Source organism: Euprymna scolopes, chromosome 38 (assembly GCF_053919585.1).
Source record: "Euprymna scolopes isolate OS-2025 chromosome 38, ASM5391958v1, whole genome shotgun sequence".
NCBI classification, from domain to species: Eukaryota; Metazoa; Mollusca; class Cephalopoda; order Sepiida; family Sepiolidae; genus Euprymna; species Euprymna scolopes.
Window position 1 is genome coordinate 74,876,762 of NC_136519.1, and position 25,502 is coordinate 74,902,263.

The following is a 25,502-nucleotide window of genomic DNA, read 5'->3' on the forward strand; positions in this document are numbered from 1 at the left end:
CATACTATTTATATATATATATATATATATATATATATATATATATATATATATATATATATAAGTGTGTGTGTGCGTGTGTATGTGTGTGTGTGTGTGTGTGGATATATCTAGAGTGGTAGTCAAATTAAATATCGAAATGCTCATATCGTTGGTTATATGGTGCGAAACTATATGAAAATTTACAGGCTATTTGAAGATTATTATACTAGTTTGTGGTTAAAAAATTTTGAAAATTGATAAATAAAAAAAAATTTAAAAAAACAATAAAATATGCCCAAATTCGTCGTTAACTGGGTTTCAAAAACAGCCTACAGAAAATGGACTCTGATTTATGAAAGTATGATAGGTTATGAAAAGGAAGGGCTGTAAAGAGATACCTTCCAATTTGGGGGTATCAGAACCAAAGCAAAATATTATGAAAGTAAAAATAAAATAGATAAACCCCATAATTTATTATACCATACCTGTTCACACTGAAACACTTATCACAATATTCTGTGGATCTATATAAAAAACTTTGTTAAACTTTGTGACATATTTCTATTCTAGGGAGGTCAGGCGCGAACGAACACCTCATAATTTTATTATACCGTATTTCTTCAAATTGAAACATAATTATCAAAGTATACTTACGCAGATAGCTAAGAAAAGTCTTTATTAAAGTTTGTGCCTATTTCCATTCTATGCAGGCCAGGCGGGAACGCAGACCCCACAATTTTATTTTACCATCCCTATTTAAGTTAAACCATACTTATCAAAGTATTATTATGTACATCTATATGAAAAACACTTGTAAACGTTTTGTTTTTTTTAATTTTTTAATTTTTTATTTCCATACTTTGTGGACCAGGCGCGTACGCAGACCCCACAATTTTAATGAATCATCATTATGCCACATCAAACATACCCATTTCTGTGTCTCGATACATCTTCTATCATTATATGTGATCAGTTTTCTGTAATTGTCACTCATATAGGAGCCTATTCGTGACCAGACACAAACAAAGACGTTCAGCTTTATATTATAGATATACTAGCATGGGTGCCCGGCGTTGCCCGGGTGTTTGGAGGTGTATGCTGAGCAAAAAAAAAAAAAAAAAACGGTCTATTTTTTTTAACTTTGACCCCTATTATGACCCCTTTAACTTTATTGTTTGGGGCTCAAATCGAATTATTAAGTTAGATCCATGTCCAAGGAACCTATATCTAAAATTTCAAGTGGTTAGATCAAAAATCGTCGGAGGAGTTTGATAGAGTTCTCAAAAGTCAAATAGTTGAACTTTGACCCCTTAACAGCGAAATTTCTGGCCGAAATCTCAGTACCCTGTATATCAAATTTCGAGTCTGTAAACTTAAAATTAACAGAGTTATTGCGAAGGAAATAGTAGACAGACAGACACACAGACACACAGACACACAGACACGTTCACTTTTATAGATAAATAGATATACATATATTTCTGTGGAATACACACACACACACACACACACATACATACATATATATATATAGTATTGTATTTATTTGCTTCCCCACCAAAGCAAATTAGGCACAAGGCCATTTTTAATGTAGGGTAAAAACCAGCTCCCCTAAAAGTAGGCAAAAAGTAGGCTCTGGTTGCCTACATAATAATTGTCCCAGTATAGAGGGCTTCCCTCCATTGACTTGTACAAATTATCTTAAGTGCAGCGTCTGCAGAACAGATACTACACTTTGATCTCGGCCCGAAATAGAACTATTAATATATTAATATGTATTTATACAGACGTGTACATACTTTGTTTCTTTCCTTCATATCGTCACCTTCCCTCCGTATTATATTATTCTCCTATTTCTCATTCTTTATAATTTCGAAATTCTCTCAAGTTCCCAGTGCAGCTCAGATTCACTTACCAGGTAGCCAACTCTGCCTGCCTGTCTGTCTGTATGTCTGTCTGTCTGTCTCTCTTTCTCTCCCTCTCTATCTCTATCTCTTTCTTTATATATATATATATATATATATATATATATATATATATATATATATATATATATATATATATATATATATATATTTTAAGCTCCCCCCTTTGGGTAGAGGACTGTCGTAAATAATCTCACCCGCTACTTAATTGGCTGAAAATGCGAAGCTCATTGTTTGTTTGTTTACGAACATGCGATTTTAGCACTATAAAAGTGGTGGCGGGTGTCTATTTGAATAGACATTCCGACGAGTTATTTACGGGCGTCAATTCCGTGGTCGTGGGAGAACCGCCGACTGTCAACACGACGGTCCTAGGTCCAATCCTTGGCTTGGGAGAGATGCTGGTCTAGCGGCACTGATGAGTTGTGATACAACGAAACAGGATTGTATGTCGATGACTACAAATATATATATATATATATATATATATATTAATGTGTGTGTGGCTTATTTTTTATAGATAAAAGAGTAACCCACGTACACGTGTTTCACTGTTACCGAGGCTTCTCAGCGTGAATGACTATGCCAGGATTAGAATCCTAATTTATACATGAACCGCAGTAACAGCGAAACACGTGTGTATGTATAGCTATTCTATACATCTATCTCTCTATCGTTTATTCTTTCTCTATATATGTATATATCTCTTCATATATATATATATATCTCTATATATATATATCATATATATATATATATACACACACACACACACACACATATATATATATGCATCATTTTTGTTTGATTTTAACACAAAAAGAAAAGAAAATATTTTTATTTCATATTTTTTTCATTTTTGAATTTAATTAGCTTTGCAAACTCATTTTTCCTGTTGAAAGAATCTAACCGGAGCTCAATAGCTGACCTAACGGGTCACACTGCTTGCAAAAATTTATTAAGATAGCAAAATGTTACTATAATTGTAAATGTCTGTGTATGTGTGCATGGAAGTGTGTACGTGAGAGTGGTTCTAGAATAGGTGATATGGAAACGAAGAGGCAAGTAGGTGGGAGTATTTGTTTATGCATCACGTGACCATTTTGGCGCAATTGGTATACAGGATGAGGAGGGAAAAGAATGGGGGGATTCTCTCGCATTCAGGAATGTTCCAGTCAAACGAGGGAACGAAAACGTAGAAATATCTCCGTTTTGTTGGCAGTCGCACTCTAGCAAATGTCATCAGTCCGTCTCCTATCGATGTAAATATTAGTTGTTTTTTTTATTTCTAAAGATTTTTTTGTAACACGAAAAAAAAAATCCATTGTGACGTATGAAAAGCGCGCCAGCTTTTGTTTCCGGCGGGAAAATTCCATTTTCACGCGTGAAAAAAAAAAAAAAATGAAAAAAGAAGTAACCGCAATCTGTGCGTTTATTGAAGCAAATTCTATTTTTAACTTAAGCGTGACAAGCTGACGAAAATATGTCATTAAAAACGTAAGCCTCGCCTCTAAACAAAAATGCTATTTAAAGTGGAAAGATGGAAGACTAGTGTAAATGCTATGTCAAAGTTAAGCGTGCCATTCCAAGTAAAATCATGTCAAATTTAAGCGTGACAGACGAACGAAAATGCTATTTAAAGAGAAAGCATGGAACCAACGAATATCCTATTTTAAACCTAAGCGTGAAAAACCAACGAAAATGCTATTTCAACTTCATCGTGACAGACCGACGTAAATGCCCATTGAAACTTAAGTGTGACAGACAAACAGTAATGATATTCAAATTTACGCGTGACAGACAAGCGAAAATGCTATTTAACATTTATACGGGAGGGACACACTAAAATGCTGTTTCAAAGCTTAATGTGATAAATGAAAATGCTATTTCAAACCTTAGTGTGACTGACAAACGTATACGCTATTTCAAATTAAGCGTAACAGTCTAACGAAAATGCTATTTACACAGAAAGCATTAAGAACAGTAAAATTGACATTTCAAACTTAAGTGTGCCCGACCAAAGAGATGATATTTCAAACATAAGCGTGGCAGACAAATAGAACTTACGCGTGACAGACAAACGAAATTTTTATTTAAAACTGAAGTAAATCAGACAAACGAAAATGCTATTTCAAACTTAAGCGTGGCAGATAAACGGAAATGTTATTAAGATTTACGCGTGACAGTCCAGCAAAATACTAGTTCAAACTTAAGGTGACCGACCAACAAATGCTATTTCGAACTTAAGCGTTATAAATCAACGAAATGATATTTCAAACTTAACCGTGGCCGACCGGTTAAAATTCTGTTTCAAGCTTAATCGTGAACAAACTATGAGATACATGAAAACTACGTCCATCGATGTAAATAACCGTCTTTAAACTAAAGTCGTACGCACTGACTGAGCTTTTGTACGGATACGTAGACGCGTCTAGAAATGATGGACATAGCGTGGAAGAGGAGTGGGTGGGGGATACTTCTCCGTCATGTGAGCACCTTTCCGCAGTTTGTACGGAAGACAAGCAGCGAAATAATAAACATTGTTTGCCGAATCGATAACTTTTCCAGTCAAACCGATTCAAAGCAGTACCCCCTCCCCTTCCTAGCAATCTTTTTTCTCCTCTTCTTTTATTTTTCAAACAAAACAAATATTAAAATAATTGAGAACGAAGGTATAGATGTTTTTCAATCAAAAAAACAAACAAAAAAAACGTTAATTAATAAACTGTACTATTTTTGCATCGGATATCCAGCTGACTTTGCCGGCCGAGAGCAGGTTCAAGACGTTTCCATGCATAGGTTAGAGAGGCTCATAAAGTCAAGCTAACAAATTTCTAATGAACCGCCCCCTTAAGTAAACACTTCATCAAATCTCCACACTAACGTAATGTACTTGCAATAACCCTTATCCCTGAGTGGCTTCCGGGCCTTGATAAGTGGTGATCACTGTGTAAAAAAAAAAAAAAAAAAAAATCACGATGATGCCCGGTGTGGCGCATTGTTAACAGATTTAAGAAGTCCTGTGTGGCTGGTCTCTCGTTCAGCTCGTCTCCACCGCGATCGCTTGGACACAAATATGGAAGACTAACCAGAAGGACGTCCGACCCAAAGTTCGCAATAAACGGTGTCCGCTCAGATTTGGTCCCTCATATTAAAGATTTAATGTTTTGTGTTTACTCTTGTTGTCTGCCAAGTGTTGTCCTAATTATTATTTATTAAATTGTTACGTGAAAGTACAGATTGGTAAATAAAGCCTCTCTACATCTCTCCATGTTAAAATACCTTTCTAAATGATATTCTGTAGTTTGAGAGATCGTGATGAAATAATAAGGTTGTTATTTAGAAAACCATGTATTTCATGTTGCTTTGTTAAAATTTGTTTACCATTCTTAATATGAGATGGCTTGTAAACTATTCTGTACTTTTATCTAACAATTTAATAAATAAAATAACAAATTTAGGAAACTTAAACTCTCGCCGAAAGTTATATTACAGATGAAGTTTTATATCAGGAACTATATCTGACTGAACACCGTTTACAGCGGATTTTAAGTAAGGCGTTAATCTGGTTTCCATCTGTTGATAAGATTGGCTATTTCTATTGCTTGCTGTCTTTTTTAATACAATTTATTTTTGGATTTGGCTTTCAAGCTAACTTGATGCGTATTTCATTTTATTCAAATTAAATCAACGTTTCTAGATGGAACTCACATTCTTGACGTTCTTCTTGCGTTACCTACGCACAGTTCAAACATTTCAAAATAAAATCGCTGGATACAACACGCTGCTCTTTACAAACAGAATTTTCTTTCTTGAAGAACTTTTACAACATGGAGAGGAAGAAGAAAAGAAAAAAAGAAACAAAACAGCACACTGAAGATGGAGTATACCTCTGAAATATATTTATTATAAATTCCACTCAAGTAAAATATTTGTTTATCTCCTCGTATTACGTTGTGATTTGACTTTCAAGCGTACTTGATGCGTATTTTATTTTATTCAATTTATTTTTTATTTGGGCTTAACATTTTTGGAATGAAGCTACATTTGAAGAGATCACTAACATTGTTACATTTTTTTTTATAAAAACAAAACAAAACAAAAATCTGGCAAAACATACAATAAAAGACAAACATTTTCAGAGCGCAGGCGCGCATATGCAAATTCCGAGTCGTGTGCAAAGTGACGTCACGGTAAGGAAAAAGACAGACTATAAAAAGGAGAGAAAGCCTGTTAGAGAGGACGAAGACTGAAACGTGGGTGACGTCACAGCCGTAATGAGAAGTCACGCGTGACGGGAGAACGTAAAAAATGTCTTTATTAAAAAAAATTCTTGTTATTACTCGTCCTATGCTCCTTGCGACTTAGATTGCATACAATGTGTGGGTCCCGGGTGTAAACGTGTTTACAATGTTACGGTAATATCAATATCAACTGGCCCAAAAGAATATCAAGTACAGACCTCTACAGCATGAGCCAAGTGAAGCCATGGAGGAGATCCATTGAAAGAAGGGGGATTGACTGGTTTGGTCACTTGATGAGAATGCAAAAAGAATGCAACAGGAAGAGCGTCACTGCATGGATCATTTTAACCAGTCAAAAAGAAGGCAGGAAAGCCTCCAAAATTATGGCTTAAAGTTTCCGAGGAGGATCAAAGAACGAATCAACATCTATGATGAAACTCCTGACCAAACACTTGCAAGACTTGAACATGCAATTGGAGATAGAAAGGTTTGAACAAGTACTATTAAGAACATTATATGGGGCAATCTTTGAAGAGATATATAAAGAGACACCGTTGGATGAAGAATCAGTGTTAATGCACTTTTTAAGTTGTATAAAGTGTTCTACATCAAACACGCGCGCACATATATGCATATAAATATATAATTAAATAATAATTATTCATTTATACCCACAGACACTAGTGTTTGCTAGTTACGCAACCATCAGTGTAGGGTAACAATTTCTGCCGGTCATGAGATTTGAACCCAGCCACAAAGCAACCTTCTGCTCCATTTGCTGAACCCCTACCTCAGGGACACCAAACAATTGCCACAGGAATAAAGAGAATTAAGAACTATTAAACGCCGAATTCAAGCGCATACAATGACAATCTAGAGTGTTCTCACGAGCAGAAGTCATGAATATTGCACTGACGCTAGTTGTAACACTGCAGACAGTGCATATCCTATAGTATCCTTCATTCTTATATATATATATATATATATATATATATATATATATATATATATATATATATAAAACGTATATATATTTGGGGTGGAGAGGGCTCCCATAAGCCGTGGTGAAGGCAACCTTTCTAGGAGAAGCAAATCTCTGATTTAAAAAACCATAAAGCGGGAGACCAGTACCCGCATTAAGCTGGTCTGCAGTTTAACTTGTTGCTGGCTATCTTGCTCTTGCTTGTTGATGGATCTCAACATTTTGAACCGAGAGAGAGACTTAGCTGTCGTAAAAAGCTAAGGCTCTGTAACATCACCTGTGTATAGATACTCCCTCAGGCATTTGTCTATAAAAATGGTCCTGTGGCGATGGAAAAGTTATGACGCATGGAGGCTTGAAATGCTGGAAACATGTAATAATTGATCTCAATGACCGTCTTCAGTATCATGCCTGCGTGAGCGTGTGAATTCACCAGTAGGACTAAGAAAAAAAAGGTCATTTCTGGGCTCATGGACATTAAGTGTCTGAGGGAGTGGCACTCGTCTGACAAGACGTTTGCAATCATCATATATATATATATATATATATATATATATATATATATATATATATACGTTTTATTTTTATTACCGTATCTTTCTGTTAAGTTACATTATTGTTTCTGCTACCCGGCCGTTTTTTTTTGACGTCTGTAGCTTCCTCAGACTTTTACAGAAATGTTCGTTATTATAGGATCCCATAATAACGAACATTTCTGTAAAAGTCTGAGGAAGCTACAGACGTCCAAAAAAAAACGGCCGGGTAGCAGAAACAATAATGTAACTAAACAGAAAGATACGATAATAAAAAATAAAACGCATATTGGCTCTACAACAGTATTGAGCACTTTCTTCAGTTTTTATTAATTACCATTTCAACTATATATATATATATATATATATATATATATATATATATATATTGAATTGAGAAAACTTGAAAAAAAATTTTTCAACTTCAAGATTTTTTATTTTATATCATATATATATATATATATATATATATATATATATATATATATATATATATATATATATATATATATATATATATATATGATATAAAATAAAAATCTTGAAGTTGAAAAAAATTTTTTCAAGTTTTCAAAAACCTTTTACACATATAAAGAAGGCATACAAAATTTTAATTATTCGACAAGGGGTACAAATAAAACACGAAAAAACTTATTCCATGGAGTTTCGAAGAATGCACTACTTCTCATCAGAAGGAAGAGGTTCACAAAATATACAAAAACTTGTGCAGGTTAATGCATTAGAAGAAACAAATAATAATTTCTATACTACAGACACTTGTGTTTCATCCTTATGCGCTCATAAGCGTGGGAAGTGATCAAAACTTTTGGTTCATATCGACGAGTCTAAATTTTGAAGCGATAAATGAACTAAGATTATTGAGTGACTTGAAAAAGGAAGAATTTGGGAAAAAGGCGTAAACAAATACAAGGTTGATATTACGCCGATTAAGTACTTCGACTAGTCAAAAAGAAGGCTGGAAAAATTCCAACATCTCTAAGACCTTCCCTCGAGTCATTCATAAATTCATTGTTGCTCATCATTTTTTATGTTGAACAGATGTTACGTTATTCTTTGCTGGTTGTCAGAGAGTAGTTTGATGACGATCAGGTTCTACCTGTGTCTATCCTAGTAATCTTTGGCCCTGTCGCTGGGGCATTAGAATACGCCGACTGCCCCCCCCCCCTGCAGAGGGTAAAAGTCCCTTAATGGGTGTCCTGGATATAACCTTAAACTATATCCAGTGGTGAGGCCCCAGCTTGTGGGCTTTGGGGAGTGTGGAGCCACCCTTTAATCACCATTGCTCCCAGGTCCACTCTGACCCGGAGTAGTAGTACCTGTTAGGGTCCAAACTATGGGTTAAATAGAAACCGACGTGAAAACAACAAATATAGTCTATTAAAGAAACATTTTTCTTCAAAATCTTTAGATTCGGCATTAAATAACCCGAAAAGGGTTGATATGCCGTAAAACAAAAACAACCAACCAACCTAGTAATCTTTACCGAGCGAGGTGCTCTTATTCAGAATACTATTCACGCTGTTTCTCGAATAAAGGGTTTGATGCATTGGTGATGGGACGATTCCAATATTTTCCCGATTCCGATACAATTACCGATTCCGATTCTTTATAAATCTCTAATTATTTAACTATAAGATTGTTATTTTCCCCGATTTTCGTAATAAAACACAAGTTAAATATGTAGATATTTTCCTAAACGTCAAAATACACTTATGGAGATGATCTATCGATTTTAGCTTTACTGGTAATTTAAAATCAATATTTTTTATTTTATCATTATTACCAGCAATGGAAAATTTTACTTAAAAAAAAAAAACAAATAAAAAAAAGACAATCAAAAGAATCGTTTTGGCATCGGAAAATAGGTATCGATTTTTCCGATTCCGATACCGATTCCGATACCACCAAATCTTCCGTTTTTTTTCCGATTCCCGATTCCGATTTCGATTAATCGTCCCAACACTAATTGCCACAGATTTCTTTGCAGTTGTGCATACTTTCTTTCTGTCCGAGTAGTGCCCATACTGGACGATTGTCCTGACCATTGCATCCAGTGGAATCTTCTGCTCAGCACAGCGAAATACGAAACCATGAACAGAATTATTTTTGTTTACTTCCGTCTTACATCAGTTACCGGCTTTCTGCGACCTCACGTTACGCTGACCAGGGGCCTAAGTGAGTTCTCGAACATGCCCAAGGGTCACCCACAGACTAGCGGAGGGAAGTAAACGTTTTACGTTTTCTTTGATAGTAGTGCTGACCCGCTACACAAACTGATTTTTTTCTTCACGTCCCATATACAATTTATCATCATCCACGTATACCTTAAGAAAAGCAGTATTCTATTGCACTGTCACGCGTAAATGTAATAGCATTTCCGTTTATCTGCCACGCTTAAGTTTGAAATAGCATTTTCGTAATGCTTAAGTTTTAAATAAGAATTTCGTTTGGCTTTCACGCGTAAGTTCTGTTTGTCTGCCAGGCTTGAAACAACATCTCCTTAGTCGGGGCACTTAAGTCTGAAATAGCATTTTCACCGTTCTTATAGCTTTCTCTTTAAATAGCATTTTCGTTAGTCTGTTACACTTAATTTGAAATATCATTTTCGTTTGTCTGTAACACTTAGGTCTTAAATAGCATTTTCATTTGTCTGCAACGCGCAGATTTTAATAGCATTTCCGTTTGTCACGTTTAGGTTTGAAACAGCTTTTTCGCTGGTCTGTCATGTTTAAATGTGAAATAGCATTTTCGCTTGTCTGTCACGCGTAAATTTGAATATCATTTCTATTTGTCTGTCAGGCTTATGTTTCAAAAGGTATTTACGTTAGTTTGTAACGCTTACGTTTGAAATAGCATTTTTGTTGGTTTTTCACGCTTACGTTTGAAATAGCATTTTTGTTGGTTTTTCACGCTTACGTTTGAAATAGCATTTTTGTTGGTTTTTCACGCTTACGTTTAAAATGGCATATTTGTTGGTCCCATGATTTCTTTTTAAATAGCATTTTGGTTCGTCTATGAAACTATATGCGTATCACGTTGGCACGATGGTTAACTTACCAGCTTCCAATGCTGCAGATTCGATTTCGATTCTAGCTGATGGCATCCACATACATTTATATGCGGCATAATCACGTTGACTCACACGTAAAAAATTGTTATTATGTGTTTCTTCTCATGCATTAACCTGCAAAATTTATTGTTTGTTTTGCGAACCTCTTTCCTCTGATGAGAAGAAGTGCATTCTTCGAAACTCCATGGAATAATGTTTTTCTTGTTTTATTTGTATTCCTTGTCGAATAATTAAACTTTTGTATAACTTCCTTACAGGTTTAAAAGGTTTTTGGAAAATTTGAAAAAAGTTTTTTTCAACTTCAAGATTTTTATTTTATATCATATATATATATATATACATATATATATATATATATATATATATATATATATATATATATATATATATATATATAAATTAAAAATACTATAGGATAGGCACTGTCTGTAGAATTATAACAGACAGTCAACTAATCGTCTATGTGCACGACTTCTGCTCGTGCGAACACTCTAGATTGTCATTGTATTCGCTTTTTTCTTTGTAGCCTTACACATGTTTCGTGTAATAGCGGAAAAACAACCAAGCATCTCCTCAAGAAGGAATGTATGTTCCTTAAAAACTACTAGAAATGCTATTATATGAATAAAAAGAGAATTTGAAAAAGAAAAATGGTAGCAAGGAAATAGACATGGTTTATCTATCTATCTATCTATCTATCTATCTATCTATCTCTTTCTCTCTCTCTCTCTCTCTCTCTCTCTCTCTCTCTCTCTCTGCATATATATATGTACATTATTTGGTTGAAAAATATATATACACATACATATTGTATATATATATATGTATGTATGTATATATGTATATATATGTATATATGCATACAATATATATACACGCGCATACAATATATATATACACATACAATATATATATATACACGCACATACAATATATATATACACATACAATATGTATATACACATATAATATGTATATATATGCATACAATATATATATATACACATACAATATATATATATATATATATATATATATATATACACACACATACAATACACATAAGGGAAGACTTAAATTCATGATTAAAAACGTTAAAATAAATGTTTAAAATAAAGTAAACGTTTAAAATAAAGTAAACGGGGTGAAATAAGAGAAGAAAAAATGGCGGAGTCAACTGACCGGTTTTGTCCTCGCTTTATCAAAGCTGTATCGAGGAATTTTTGTTTGTTTGTTTGTTTTTTTTTTAGAAAATAAAACGAATGGGAATCGAACATATGTACAAATAAAATAACGTTGCATTACATTATATATGGATAAAAACGAGGAAAGCAGTTAAAATAAAGCAATGTTATATTTCTCGAAAATCCTAGAGACTATTCACGCTCAAACCCAAGAGGCATTCTTCCTGTTTACAGAGAGGAGGCCTTCTCAACCGAACGTGAATAGTCTCCAAGATCTTTAGATGAAATAATGAGTGAGCACGACTCAGAGTTGAAAAAGAGTTCGTGCTAAAGTTCGCTTCACATGACGGTATTTTTTATAAGATGATCAGTAATTGAAGAACGTATGTATTGGCAATTTCGCCTGTTGTTTGGTATGTCCCATTTCTGATTTTGGTAGGTATGTGTTGTTGGACTCTTCCATCCAATCTTTATGTTTTTCGAACCACATATTTAGCACTGCAGCTACATTCAAAATTGTAAATTACGTTATTATTACGATGGGGAGGTAGAAAATCTTTTCGAGAGGATGGCATTAGCGTTCTCGTAGAGAACACAACATGTACATTTGAAGCAAAGTAACATTTTTGCATTGTTGAACTAATTTGCTTTGTGAATTCTCACTTACTGTCCCCAGCCACGGTAAACGCAGGTATATATTAATATAATTAACCGTTTGAATTTTAGTTACAGCAGACTCCGCTATTTTCCTTTGCATAACTGACCTAATCACATCCAGAGGTTACCCATTATTGGATAGGGTATCAGTAATTATTTAAAATTCCTCATCCAATTTTAATTTTGAGCAGATTATGAGAGCACGATGTGTTAGGGTCCAAATTAAATTTAGCTTATGTTTTCGGCGGCAAAATGAATCCCAGCGTGTATACAGTCCCGTGAATGTAGGTTTATGGTATATTGATGTAAGGTAACTGGATGGTGTTTTTGTTACCAATACATCAAGGAGAGCTATGGACGAGTAAGACTCTCCTTCATAAGTATACCGTAACGCGGGATGCATCCTATTAAGTAAGGAGAAAAAATTATTTGCCTTTATTTGATTATTGAAGAGGCAAAATGTGTCGTCTACATAGCGAAAATAGACCAAGGATTTCATGGGTCCCGAGAGCAATTACTCTTCATGAAAACCCACAAAAATATTCGCTATTATCGGTCCCAAAACTGAGCCCATCGACACACCTTCTATTTGCCGATACATTACATCGTTGAAACTGACTTCAACAGATGTAGTGGCAAATTTCATCAGCTCAACGAATATAATTTCAGAAATGGGAGGAGGCGATATCTGACTACGATATAAAAAAATCTGTACACATATCTATAGTCTTTGAAATTGGGACGCAAGTAAACAGGTTGCTAATGTCATAAGAACAAATAAATTTATTAACAACCATAGATTTTTTAATAAAGTCTGCAAAATGAAATGAATCTTTCAAACAGTATTTACTGTAATATTTTAATACAGGTTGTAAAATATTTAAGATCCATTTTGCAACTTTATGCTCTGATGATCCTACCATAGATAAAATGGGCCTTAAAGGGATACCTACTTTGTGAGTTTTCGGTAAACCATATAATCTAGGAGGGGTCGATCCTGAGGGTCTAATCTCATTAGCTATGCTCGATGGAAGTACACCACTCTTAACGCACTTGGTTAATTTCGGGGGCAATTTGGTTTCTAAAGAGGTTGTACGATCATGAGCTGCGACAAGGTCAATTTTTATAAATTTCTCCGTGTCGTACAGTATGACAGACATTTTGTCGACATAATCATGATAATTAAGTATTACAACCCCTGAACCTTTATCCGGTCTAGCAATGACTAACGATTTATTTTTTCGTAAGGTTTTAATAACTACATAATGTTCTTTGCGGACTTTTAAACTCTGAATGGGAAATTGGTGCACTTGCATAGCTATGGGCAAGGTTGTTTAATCTTGCTTTTAAATCCCTTGCTTTAATCTCAGAGACTGGTGAAAGTTTCTCTGCTTGGGCATTAAGGATTTGAAATTCGGAAAATACCTCTTCCCGTTTAACACCAGGTAATGGTATTCAAAAGTCTAAACCATGATCAAGTATTAATAGTTCAGAGGAAGATAGACGTTCTTGCCAATATTGGAGTTGGCGGTACATCCAAACTTTTTGTATATTAAATGTTGCTATTTACTGTTAAATTTAAGAACTAGTTTTTTATGATCACGTTCTTGTAAAATAGCAATAAACTTTGCGAACCGAATTTTATCAAAACACGATAAAGTGCTCACCGCTTCACTTCATAATTGCACATTTTTATCTTTACATTTTTCTAAATTTACCGTTAATTTATCCGTATAATCTATATCTTCTATACTCCTATGAATTCGATTCTCTTTTGTGTGTATCGATATTCATATTAAAAACCCTCTTTTCTATTCATTTTAAAAAAATACAATTTTCTTATATCTTGGTTGTGGAATTGCATTCACTAGCAAACGATCTAGCTAATTTGCATATTCTTTTAAACATTCATTTTAATTAATTCCCTATTAGTTGCTTCGGTTTTTTAATGGGATAATCATATTTAGTTAATTATTACCTGTAATTATATTCATGCAGATATTCTACATGATTTATACTTGCATAATATTTGCGAAAAAACTATATAGTAAACACAAAATTGTTTCCATATATATTTATGTATGCGTGTATATTTTTTGTTAAACAAATCTATCTATCTATCTATCTATCTATCTATTATTTTTATGTCTATAAAAGTGAAAGTGTATGTGTGTGTACATTTCTCTACGCAATAACTCTGTCAATTTTAAGTCTACAGACTCGAAATTTGATATACAGGGTACTGAGATTTGGGGAAATCGATTTGACTGGATTTCGGCCATAAATTTGGCGATTAAGGGGTCAAAGTTCAGCGATTTGATTTTTGAGAACTCTACCAAACTCCTCCGACAACTTTTGGTCTAAACACTTGAAATTTTAGATATAGATTCCTTGAACATAGATCTAACTTAATAACTTTATTGGAGCCCAAAACAATAAATATTAAGAGGTCATAATAGGGGTCAAAGTTTTTAAAAATTGACCGCTTTTTTTTTTTTTTTTTTTTGCTTAACATACACTTCCAAATACCCGGGCAACGCTGGGCTGAAATGCTAGTTATAAATAAAACATTTTCAACTTTTTGTCCTGGTTCTAATTTCTTTATTTTAAATAAAATGAACGAGCCACATACATTATTATTTACACAAGAATATAGGAATGCTATATTTTCTTGCGTTGATCTTATTTGGCTTTTAATCAGTAGTAATCTACGTACATGCGTAAAACAGTAATCTGCGTATACTGTTTTAAAAATAATAAATAAATAAAAATGTTATATACGTCCAAATTAAAAAAGGGCGACTTTCTAAGTAAATAAAAAATGAGCTCCGCGGCGGAGCCAATATTAACCGTATGTATCGCTTGAAAAAAAATAACAATAACAAAATCTAAATGTATAAGCGATAAAAATAAACAGTATAATTAATCTAGGGATTATGGCCTAACGGTTAAGGCACCGGACTGTGGTAAACATGGTCTGAGGTTCGAAACAGTTGAACTACGCTGACAAGAGGTAATGACCTCGAAACACGCGTGTACGTAGATTACTGTTTTAAAAATAATAAATAAATAAAAATGTTATATATATATATATATATATATAGTAAGCTATAAAATATTCCGCGTTTCATCCACGCTAGGATTCATCAGGCTTATAACTTACTACCTTGCTCTTCCTACGTATTGAGCACCGTTGAAGTAAATACTTAAAGTTTACGCATAAATTTATACTTTTGTATATTAATTTATGTGATTAAATGAAGTAATCATATATATATATATATATATATATATATATATATATATATATATATATATATATATGAATATATGAATAGAGAGAGAAGTAAGAGATAAAGAGAAAGTGGATTTCTATATGCACTCGTTTACCACGTAAATATTGGAGATATAATTTATTATCACTCGTACTATTGTAAATCATTCCGATTTACACAGACACAAACAAACACACACACACACACACAAACACACACACACACACACTCACATACACACTCACGCATACACACACGCACACACATATGTACACACGAACACAAACGTCTGAAGTTTGTTGTTGCCAGACTAGTTGTCCCCGGAGTCAAGCTAAATACTACCAGCGGCTTTTTTGCTGACGTGAAAACTAAAAACAAAAATGACGCCACAAACAAAAAAAAAAAAAAAGAAAAGCAATTCGATTTTCACATGGTTGAAAGTCGAGAGAGTGCTGGGATGTTGGATGTATTTGATGTCCCTCCTGACTTGATCAATATCCACGTGCGGGTGTGAATACGGAATTAATATAAAAAAAAAATGGAAAAAAAAACCCACAAAACAAAAACGCAACATTACGATTTTCGCAGACGACAGACTTATATACGCGCAAGCGCAAAGACGGACACCCTGACATTAAAGTGGTTAAGACGTCAGTACCGTACTGCTAAAATTTGCTTATGTAGTAGTAGTAGTAGTACTACTACTACTACTACTAATAATAATAATAATTGTGACGATAGCAGTAATAGTAGTAGTAGTAGTAGTAGTTACAAACCGCGGACACTAACCAGTAAATTGAATACTTCAGTAGAAATAAAACAAAATAAAACAGAATGCGACTACGGGGAAGCAAGAAAACTTAAACCGCAAAATGTTACATTAACTATTTTTCCCTTCTAAAAAATTGTGGCGTCTCTTTTGACTGTTGCTGGGTTGGTTTTCTTACCGTTTCAATTGCTTGGAGACTTGATAGAAAGTACCAGTCAAGAATCCGTTCTGAGCAATCATCCCGACAGGTGCGAGACCAGGAAACTGGTCCAGTTCCTTTCAAATTGAAGTATGCCGCTTGCGTATTACCTAGGCGGTCAACCCTCCCAGGCCTTGCCACTCGGCTTTCGGGGGGTGGGGCTTATTGCTTGTTGCCTGAAGCGCCCGACCAGGGAATGGCCAGGAAATTTTTGCTATGCCAGAGTACCCCTCCTTTAGTGGCGCTGGCTTGACATCCCCCACCTTCTGGTCTTGTGTCACATTTTGCTGTGGTGGTCAGCAAGTTTATATTTATATCGAATGACGCCAAACCAAAGAGTCGCTAAAAGTTCGAATGGACTAAGGAGGGACAGCACCAACCAGATTTCCACTGTAAAAGTCTGGAGGGCACCGGATTCGTAGGTAGGCTTTTTTGACAGCCAAACCCCAGGGCTTTTGCTGACGAGACATCAAGGATAAACGGCTGTTGTTATGACGTGAAATCAACTGCGCTGGATACAGAGAGGTAGAGAGTACTGGAAATCTGGGAAAACTTATTGTGACTCAGACGCCATGGTACACCACAGGTTATTTTTTTTTAGCGAGTGATTGTTGGTGATGGCCTGCGTGAGAACTCCTAGTGGGTGAATACGACTAATACCTCTGCTGCTTCTACTACTACTACTACTACTACTACTACTACTACTACTACTACCACTACTACTACTACTACTACTACTACTACCACTACTACTACCAATAATAATACTACTACTACTACTACCAATAATAATAATAATAATAATAATAATAATAATAAATCCTTAAATGCAGAAACCAACATAAATTGTGAAAGTTAAGCAGTCAGATGGATTTTGCAACAGAAATGTAACAAAACCAGAGAAAGCACACCTCATGAACCCAAGAAAACTGTAAAACATTTCATAAACTGGTCCCCCGTCAAAAAAAAAAAAGTGATGGTACAACCTTTTTCTTATACCACAATAAATATTTGTGAAGGATCAAGGAGGATGGAAAGATCGAGAAAAGAGAGCACTGACCAGGCCCCTAATGGTCTTATTCATCTTACTATAAAACCGTTATCTATCTTGAACAAAAAAAATAATAATTTATCTCACAATAAAGCTATTACCCATCGTGCAAGGAGACTGGTAATTATCTTAGAAAAAGGTTTTTCGTATTCTTACGTGAAAACTGTTACCTTGCAAGCAAATTGTTATTTCGCTAACAAGAAACTCATTCAGCTAACAAGAAAACTTGCTTTTGGCAAGTTTCTTGTAATTTTTCGGCCGCGGTTAAGGTCTTTGGTGTGGTTTCAGGAGAGGGGCATATCATACCACCCCACATCTTTGAAGTCGGCTTGAAAGTACACACCAAAGTGTACCTGGATGTGCTAGAGAGTGTGATGATCCTCTGGTACAATCAGGTGGACACTAACAGACCTTGGGTGGGGCAGCATGACTCGGCGTCAGCCCATAAGTTCAAACAGACCAAGGCTTGGCTTCAGAAGGAGTGCTACGATTTTATACCTTTTTCTCACCGTCCCCCCATTTATCCCCGACTTGAACCCGCTGGACTACTTCGTTTGGCCATATGTCGAGAACATCACCAACTTGACCTCCCACAGCACCAAAGCCAGCCTGATTGCCGCCATCTGTCGAGAACATGCCGAGCGCTCGCCGGCATTTGTGGAAATGGCGTACTCCCAGATCCTGACCCGTATTATGACGGTGATTGAGGCTGACGGCGGCTACATTGAATAGATGTCAACTCTACTACATAATCAAGTTATCTGGATTTATTTTTTCAATAAAAGTTTTAAAATAAAGCTGTAGTGTTGTTTCTTTTTTGGCGACAAAATTTATCGTTCACCCTAAGTACAATTTTACTTCAAAATGAACAAAACCAATTTTATGTAATTTCTTCTGTTTTTTTTTTCGTTTGTTTGTTTGTTTGTTTGTTTGTTTTTTATGAAACTAAGCGAACCGGCTGAGATATATCAACGGAACTTATACTACAATCGAATCAATGATATTCTTTTTGTGTTCGGTGAGGATAGTTTTCACAGTTTATGATCGATGTTTTTGTAAAAGGGGGAATTGCTCTCTTCTGGGTTGGGATATATCCATATTAGATTTAGGATTGACTATTTTTTTTTTTTTTTTTGAAGTATAAGTTTTTGTTTAGATCTTTACATCAAGTAGTTCTATGTCTTGCTTGGAGCGATTTTCATAAAATAAACAAAACAATTAACTGATGGAATTTGATGAAGTGTAGCCACAATAAATGTGAGAAATACTGAAAAATCTTCCAAACACACACGCACACACACGCACACACATACACACACACACACACACACACATATATATTTGTTTTACATAAGAATTAAAATGTCGCTAAACATTTATGCAATATTTCTGATGTTGCATATGTAGCTGTATGTAGACATACACACACATGTGTGTGTATGTCTACATACATATATATGTGTGTATATAATATTTTCTTTCAATAAATATTAATGTTTTTTGACGTTTCTGAATTTTTGATACGAGCATTGGTTATTCGTATTAGGACCCGTGGGGCAGTGGTTAGAGGACAACGAAAAATCAATTGTAAAAAGTGAAATTCTCCTGAATGGTGGAAGGTTCAATCCTTAGTGTGGGCGACCGAAAAATACAATTGCGAATTACTTAGGACCTCTATCCAGTCATGGCTGACGGAACAAGAGCATGCTACTCCCGGGAAGTAAATAAAGGGTTCCGCTCGAAATTCCGTCGAAATTCCCAAGTTCGACAGAAACATTCTCGAGTTTGACAAGATACTTCTGAAAAAGGTCGGAGTTTACATCAACCAAAACGTTGTGAAATCACACTCAAGATCAGAACGGTAGTCCGATGAATTCAAATAATATTAATATTTTGTTGTTTTTTTTATACAATATTAATAATTTTCAAATATTTTTTATTTATTTAATTTTTTTATCCGTGTTTATAAGAAGTTGTGTGTGAGTGTGTGGACATATGTTAAGGTGAAAAAATAACGCTGACTTCATTTCATCAATTTAGATTTTTTTTTTTTTTTTTAATAACGCTGTTGATCAAGACTTCTGCGTAATTTGAAGACAACGGATTGCGGATTAGTAAAACAAACATACTTACATGCACACATACATATTTTTTTAAAACTTTTATGTATTCATTTTCACTATTTACTTCAACAGTGATCAATACGTGAGTAGAGCTAGATAGTAAGTTTTGGAAATATATATAGCAAGTAAGCTACATAGAATGTTCCGCATTTCGTTCTCAAGGATGAAACACGGACAATTGTATGTAGCTTAATTGCCACTTATATTTTAAAAATTTCTCCCCACCCCGATTATATATATATATATATATATATATATATATATATATATATAGAGAGAGAGAGAGAGAGAGATATGTGTGTGTGTATATATATATATATATACATATATATATACAAACATATATATATATACAAACATACATGTATATATAAATATATATTTATATGTGTGTATGTATATATATATATTTATTTGTGTATATATATATATATATATATATATATATGCATATACATATATATATTTTTTCAAAAATACTCTCTCTGTCCCCGATTATATATATATATATATATATATATATATATATATATATATATATGTGTGTGTGTGTGTGTGTGTGTGTGCATATATATATAGATATACTTTTTATTTGTTTTACATAAACATTAAAATGTTGCTACACATTCATGTGAATGTTTCAGGCAGACAGTAGAAAGTATATATATATATATATATATATATATATATATATATATATATATATATATACTTTCTATAGCCAGTAGAAAGTATATATATATATATATATATATATATATATATATATATATGTATATATATATATATATATATACTTTCTACTGGCTGTCTGAAACATTCACATGAATGTGTAGCAACATTTTAATGTTTATGTAAAACAAATAAAAAGTATATCTTGCCCTTCTTCTGTATTGAGTACTCTTGTATAAACTTTGTTAAAACTTCATTTTTGGAAAATATTAATCTGGAAATATAATATAATATACTATAATATATATATATATATGTAGAAATATATTTTCTTATAATATATACCAATCCTTATTTAAGTAGCTCAATGTAATTACAGAGCAATATAGTCAATAAATGAAAAAAAAACTATATTCCAAAATTCATGATGTTGACCATCTTATTATTTATTCTTTAATTCGGTTGTAATTTACAATTCTTGCCAGTATTTGTTTTGTAGCGCAAAATCAATCACTTAATTATTATATCAATCAGCGAATAGATTAACTGATTGATATAATAATTCAGATGCTGTCAAGAATTGTAAATATCAAACGAATTAAAGAATAAATAATAAGAGGTCAACATCATTCATTTTGGAATATATTTTTTGTCATTTATATATATATATGTAATATATACATATATATATATATATATATATATGTATGTATGTATGTATGTATGTATGTATGTATGTGGTGAGGAGGGCGGCTAGTCTCCCTGGAGGATTAAAAACAAGACCTTCTAAAGGGCGAATGAACTCTTTTTCTGGGTCAACGGCCAACTAGCACTGTGTATATTTGTGTGTGTATATGTGTATTGGGGTGGAGAGGGCTCCCGTAAGCCGTGGTGAAGGCAACCTTTCTAGGAGAAGCAAATCTCTGATTTAAAAAACCATAAAGCGGGAGACCAGTACCCGCATTAAGCTGGTCTGCAGTTTTATTTGTTGCTGGCTATATTGCTCTTGCTTGTTGCTGGATCTCAACATTTTGAACCGAGAGAGAGACTTAGCTGTCGTACAAAGCTAAGACTCTGTAACATCATCTTTGTATAGATACTCCCTCAGGCATTTGGGCTCATGGATTTTAAATGTGTGAGGGAGTGGCACTCGTCTGACAAGACGTTGCAATCATCATATATGTATGTAAACTGACACACATGAGCAAAAGCGCGCGCCAGACGGACTGCTGCAGAGGCAAAACATAAAGCGCTGCATGGAGGCAGGAACATTGACATTGCATGTCCACAAGTTCTATAACTCCATCCTATCCCTGTTACCACATTACTGTCCCCGCAAAAAAGAGTAAGACCAAACAGCCAAGTAGGGTCAAGGAGGAAGGAAAGACCGAGGCGAGAACACTGATCAGACCTCCGCTGAAGATATGTGAAAAGAACTCGAACCTTGGGGAGGCTTATTGCCACTCAAATTTCAGTGAAGACCAATAGCCGCTGCCAACGTGAAATCAATGGCAAGCATCTGTTGCGATAATGCAAATTAATTTGCAAATACTATCGAAAAAGATGGAGGGTGCTGGAGGTCTGGTGAAACTTGTTGTCACTCAACTTCCAGTGAACACCACAGGCTGTTTTCAAAGAGAGATTATTGATGGCCTGTGTGAAAGCTCCTTGTGAATCAATAATAATAATAATAATAATAATAATAAGAATAATAATAATAATAATAATAATGATGATGATGATCATAATAATAATAATAATAATAATAATAATAATAATAATTTTGAGGCAACGGAAGGTGTGGAACCGCCTGAAAAAACGGACATAAGGGCACTACATGAACATGAAACCTACAAATATATGGGTCTTTCGGAAGCAGACACGATCAAAGATACAGAATTGAAAGAGAAAATCGGAAATTAATGCATCAGGACAAGAAAACTCCTAGAAACAAAACTATAAAAAAAGAAACCTAATAAAACGTATAAACACCTGGGCAGTGTCACTAGTAGCATACTCGGGACTATTTGTAGGTTGGACCAAAAAAGAACTGAGCCATCTTGAGCAGAATACCAGGAAACTATATACTATCCTCTAAGGATGATGCTGACCTACTCTATGTTAAAAGAAAGAAGGAAAAGAGGGCTGGCCTGTATAGAAGACTGCGTGTATGACACAAAAAAGAATTAGAAAAATCCATGATGCACAACACCGAAAGGATGATTATCGTAGCAAGAGATACTAAAAAAATGAATAAGACAAAAAATAGGTTAGATAGAAACAAAAAAGGGGAAAAAATGCGGAGACACATGAGCTACAGACGCTAACCGGACATATAGATGTAAAACACAAAGATGTAAAACATCTACAGATGTAACACATCTACAGATGTAAAACACAAAGATGTAAAACACAAAGATGTAAAACACAAAGATGTAAAACATCTACAGATGTAAAACACAAAGATGTAAAACACAAAGGTGTAAAACATCTACAGATGTAAAACACAAAGATGTAAAACATCTACAGATGTAAAACACAAAGGTGTAAAACACAAAGGTGTAAAACATCTACAGATGTAAAACACAAAGGTGTAAAACACAAAGATGTAAAACATCTACAGATGTAAAACACGAAGGAACATCACATGGAATCATGAAAACTGAAACTGTATAATTTTACTTTCCCCTCCCCACGTAATAAAAAAAGTATCAGCATAAACTGACACCACACCAAGTAGTCGTGGACGGTCGAGGAGAAAAAGCACTAACTAGACCTCCACTCGATAAGTGCGAAGAAAACCGAAACCTTGGGAGACTTATTGCCACCCAAATTTCAGTGAATGGCAATCGTCACTGCAAACGAGAAGTCAATGGTAAACGGCTGTTGCGATAGCGCAAATTCGTTTGCAAAGGTTATCGAAAGAGGTGACGAGTACTGAAAATACAGGGAGACTTGTTGTCACTCAGTCTCTCGGGAATTCCACTGGTTGTTCTCAAAGAGAAATATTTGGTGATGCCCTGTATAAAAACTCCTAGTCGTTAATAATAATAATAATAATAATAATAATAATAATAATAATAATAATAATAATAATAATAATGATAATAATAATAATAATAATAATAATAATAATAATAATCTATTAAATTATTGGCGGGATTTTTCCATTATATGTGTAAACATTCTTCCATAATAAGTCGTCATAAATAGTGAGCTATATTTACCCGAAGTTGTCCGGCGGGGTGGGGTGGGGGAGCCGCCATACTGCCGAATGAAGGGTTTTCACCAAATTAATTAAAAAAAACAGATTTACAAATTTTTCAAAAAAAAAACATGAAATATTTCGTACTATCTTCCTTTTACATATCTTGGGAGTGGAGGAAATTTCGATAACTATTTGATAAATACTTAGGGTGAATGTTTATCCATCAAAGTTACGGCAGGGTGAGAAACAAACACGCAGACACACGAAGTTGTGTCTGCGGGTTTAAGTGATACATATTTTTTTAATACGCTTATGACGGCAGCACTCTCAGCTTGTACCACACAAAATATCATGAAGCTTCAAAGAAAAGTGAAAGATCGACTAAAGAGAACACCGACCAGACCTCAATTGAAATGGTAACAGAGAGTACTGAAACATTGGCGACGTTTATTGTCACTAGAATTCGTTGTGTGCGAGAAGTCAATGGTAAGCAACTATTGCGATAACCCAAAATTATTTGCTGCGGTTATCAAAAGAGGCGGAGTTATGGAAATCTGGGATACTTGTTCGCACTCAGACTCTAGGGAACACCACTTGTTATAGTTAGTGGTCAACACTGAAAATGACTTTTGTGAAAACTCCTGGAAAGTACATAATAATAATAATAATAATAATAATAATAATAATAATAAGAAGAAGAAGAAGAAGAAGAAGAAGAAAGAAAGAAAGAAAGAAAGAAAGAAAGAAAGAAAAAAAGAAAGAAAGAAAGGAGGGAGATGAAAAATTACAGAGTGGGCATTAAAGAGACAAAAAATACAAAGCAATTACACGGAATTTACAAAACCCCAGAAAGGCAACATAATATCAATAACCGTGGGAGCACTGGGAAGAATTTCGAAAAAGATGTAAAACAGACTAAGAGAAATTGGAAAGAAAAGGGTGATTGACACCATACAACGGGCAGCAATGGTAAAATCAGCTGAAACTGCAAGGAAAATCCTCCACTGCGTAAACCAATCCACATAGACTACGAATGCTAACCACTTACACAAAAATTGTAAATGGAAATTTAAAAAAAGCGTAAAAAGAATATCACCCGATTCACAGGGAACCAACATTACCAGACATTCTATAAACTAACCCTAACGCTCATGCACGCATATAGTGGCACTAGCCTCGACAGGTACTGCATAAAATCATCACGACGTGTGAAGAAAGATGGACATTCTGAACAAGGAAATAACTATCCAGACCGTTATTATAAGGGTACGTAGAATCTTAGGATGATGGGAAACCTTATTGTCATATAAATTCCCTCTTCAAAAAATAAATAAATAAAATAAGACAAGGGTCGGTGTCAGCGAGAACAAGTAAACGACTGTTGTGATAACGTAAAATGATTTGCAGCCTTAATCAAAAACAGATAGCCGGTGCTGGAAATCTGGGGAGACTAGTTCCTATTTACAATGTCTCCCCACGGGACAGAGTTAGACACCAGGGTCGTGTTTTAATGTGGAGAAAAGAAACAAAAATTAAAAATTGTCTCAGTCGTGAAGGACTTCTCCTCCACTGACAGAAAACAAGAAATTGAAGTGCAACATCTGAAG

General features: G+C 34.3%; 1 protein-coding gene across 4 annotated transcripts in view; it reads right to left on the reverse strand.

The window, feature by feature from the left end:
- LOC145263184 (ceramide kinase-like protein) overlaps nucleotides 1-25,502 on the reverse strand; it is a 327,568-nt gene that overhangs the window by 295,409 nt on the left and 6,657 nt on the right. The window contains exon 1 of one of the 4 annotated variants that reach the window (XM_080120238.1): nucleotides 22,680-22,798. The exons of the other annotated variants lie outside the window; for them this stretch is intronic. The gene's annotated coding sequence lies outside the window, so the exon portion shown is untranslated. Of the gene's footprint in view, nucleotides 1-22,679; nucleotides 22,799-25,502 lie in introns of those variants that run through there. 4 annotated transcript variants of the gene reach the window in all.